This window comes from Taudactylus pleione, unplaced genomic scaffold (genome assembly GCF_031769625.1).
Source record: "Taudactylus pleione unplaced genomic scaffold, aTauple2 ptg001799l, whole genome shotgun sequence".
NCBI lineage: Eukaryota > Metazoa > Chordata > Amphibia > Anura > Myobatrachidae > Taudactylus > Taudactylus pleione.
Window position 1 is genome coordinate 191,966 of NW_028286196.1, and position 3,656 is coordinate 195,621.

Below are 3,656 nucleotides of genomic sequence, written 5' to 3' on the forward strand. Positions count from 1 at the left end.
TCTGTGTTGCGATCTCACGATCTATCGGATCGTACACATCGTGAGATTGGCCATAACAAATCGTGAGTTAAAAAAAAAAAAAAAAACAGGCTCTTGACTATTAGTGGGAAATTTAAATAGCCATAACAATGGGAGGGGCTATCTAGGGAGTATAAAAAGCAGGCATCCTTTAAACTCTGTGTACATTCTGCTCTGCTACTAGATGAGGCTAGGTGTATTCCTGCTGAATCCTGTACATTGCTACTGTGCTCTTTGTATTTGGCTTGCCTTTTATAAAGGTTATTCTACCTGCAAGTGTGAGGTACCTACCTGCATTCTAACCTGTTCCTGAATTCTGTACTGATGCATCCCTATCGGTATAGAGTGTTGGTCGCTGAAGCTGGTGTCCTGGAGATTAGGAAGAGGGCCCAGCGAAGAAGGACGAGAGCATGCTGGACCAAGGAGTGGCTGCTACAAAGGGATACCCGCTCTCACATGTCCCTGCTGATGGAAATCAAGGAGAATAACCCGGACGACTATCGGAACTACCTGCGCATGGATGACGCCAGCTTCCAAGAATTGCTGCATCTGGTGACCCCCCACATCCAGAGACAGGACACAAGGTGGCGGAGGGCAATCCCTGCTGAAGACAGACTGGTGGCTACCCTAAGGTACCTGGCTACAGGAAGATCACTGGAAGACCTAAGTTTGGGACACTCATCTCACCTCAGTCTTTGGGCGTCATCATTCCGGAGACCTGCAAAGCCATCGTAAAAGTGCTACAGTACCAGTATTGCAAGGTAAGTTAAAAAAAAACACCACACATTGGTTTCTTGTGCAAAGAATAATTTTTATTTTTATTTTTTACTCAACATAAAGCAAAAAATTGCCTTCTTTTAGTACAATGTGCACTGACCTGCAGGCAACTGAAAGTGTGCACTAAACTGTGTGCAATATACTTTTTTTGTAACAAGTTCACAAAAGAACATTATCACCAAATTTTATGAATCCCAATAGGTAGCCGGCTGTATGTGATAGGGTGGGTCAGACGCCAGTTTGAACAGGCCAATACACATATGGCACAAGTGTACATTGTGGCCCCAGCTTCCAGCAATGTGTACTTGTGCCATGTGCGTAGTGACCTTGTCCAAATAGCGTCATCACCACCCTATCCCATGCAGCAAGCACCTATTAGAATTCATAAAATTTGGTGACATTAAAAGCAAGACAGAAAAAACAACCAAATTACTTATCAAATAAATTTACATCTCTGTATATTGGGGCGACTCATCTGCATCCAGCAGAGCATTATACAAGGTCGTGCTGGTGCTTGGTGGGGGAGTAATATCTAACTGGGCAGGGGGGGGGGGGCGGACATACCTATTTGGGGCAGAGGAAAATAGCATTGGATCTGCAATGTATGTAGAATTTGTGAGATTTTTGCTCATATAGCGACTCAATAGGTCGTGGGTTAACTTTAGAAAATTTCTTTGGATATCTGTATCCATATTTCTCAATGTGCTGTTCACATGAGCTGTGAAATCATCTATTGCATCTGGGGGTTTCTGCAGAAGCCGTTCTGCGTTTTGTAAAATATTGTCCTCACGTTCAGTAAGATTTTCCTTTCTCCCTTGTTTTTTTTTCTTTTTTTGGGGTTGTTGAGAAGATGAGGGTCCAGGTGGAAGTGGAGTTTTCACTTGTGTGCTATTCTCCGGATCACTGTCACCACCGAGCAGACTGAGGTCCGGTGTGGATGCTAAATCAGGGTGTTGGGTGGGAGTCTATATAGGAAAAAAAGATATGAAAAAAAATTATAGTCATGTTTTAACCCCTTTTTTACTATTTTTACAGTTTCCTAACATCGTGGAGGAGTGGACCAGCATCGCAGAAGATTTTGAACAATGTTGGAATTTCCCTAACTGCGGAGGAGCCATCGATGTGAAACACATCCGCATCAACCCACCTGCCAACACGGGATCATACTACTACAACTACAAAGGATTCTTCAGCATCGTTCTCATGGCAGTGGTGAATGCCAACTACAAATTTCTGTTTGTGGATGTCGGCAAGAATGGCCATGCTTCAGATGGTGGGTCCTTCAAAAAGACGGCTTTCTACCAGAGACTCGCCAACAAAACCCTCAACTTGCCCTCACTGGACCAGACAAAGCACGGCCTAAATTACGTTTTCGTTGCAGACGAGGCTTTTGCATTACATGAACATGTGATGAAGCCATTTGCACACAGGGGCCTGACCAGAGAGAAAAGGATCTACAACTACCGTCTATCCTGGGCACGACGCATTGTGGAAAATGCGTTTGGAATAATGAGCAACCGCTTCCGCATTTTCCACACCACCATCAATCTACATGTGGAGAAGTTAAACTGGGTCGTGATGGCGTGCTGTGTGCTGCACAACTTTCTGCGAAGAAAATCTACTCAACGAGGACCTGTCCCAGCTAGAGCAGAAGATGTAGGACCCCTGGAGGACATTGAACATTTGACATCTGTGTCTGCACCACCAATTACAACAACATCCACCGCACGTGCCAAAGAAGTGAGGGAGGAGTACATGACCTATTTCAATGGACCAGGTGCTGTACCATTGCAGGAGGACTGTCTGTGAACTACTGACTAAATTGGACATTTGGGATTTAACAACAAAAACATTAAGGATTTTGGTTTAAACTGTGTCACTACTTACCAAGACTTCTGCAACCTCCTCTTCTCCCTCACGCTCAGACATCAAGATGATAGATTCCCTTTGAGGCTCTTGTTCACTGATGAATGACATCATATGGTAGTACCACAGTGCAGGAGTATATATTTCATCTGTGCCCGCTCCTGATTTTTTGGAGTCATCCACCTTCTTTTTTTCTTTGATGTACACTGTCCTGAGATTTTGAATCTTTTGCCGTGCAGTTTTCAGGTCTGCATCAGATATGTATTTTTTCGTATACACCAAAAGTTCCTCTAGTGCGGCCAACTTGTGCGACTTATTGTGGTACTTCCGAGAACTGATCTTCCACAGACACTCTTTCGAGTGCAGGATTTCAATGAATCCTGTAACAAATTCACGTTCAGAATCCATGGACATTATCTATGAATAAGAAAAAAAAGAAGATTTAAATATTTGTGTATATAGTTTTGTTAAATGTAATGTTGTTATAGTTCACATTTTTAATGTTTTAATATTATTTTTTTTACAGGTTTTTAAAGGTTTGTTATGGTATTCTAATCATGCTTTCTTTTACAGGAATGTGATGTGTTTATTGTTTTTCTTTGTTTGACAGTATGGGTTTTCCACCTTTGGGCCTGTTGTTGTGGTAGAACTACAGATCCCAGGATGCCCTAAAAACAGTTTCAAAGGTGGGTGGCAGGTCATCCTGGGATCTGTAGTTCCACAACAGCTGGAGACCGAAAGGTAGAAGACCCCCAGCTTTAAATAATGTGTTTTTAAATGTAATGTATGGTGATTATTTTGTAAAATACGTGTTTATTTATTTTTTTGTTATATTACACACATTGGTGTGTAGTGGGAGCTTAAATGCATGACCCAGCCACCGCCCGCCTCAATACGGCGGGCGATGGCTGGGTCATGCATTTATTACCTGGGGGCACACATTGGTGGGCAGTGAGAGCTTAAATGCATGACCCAGCCACCGCCCGCCTCAATAC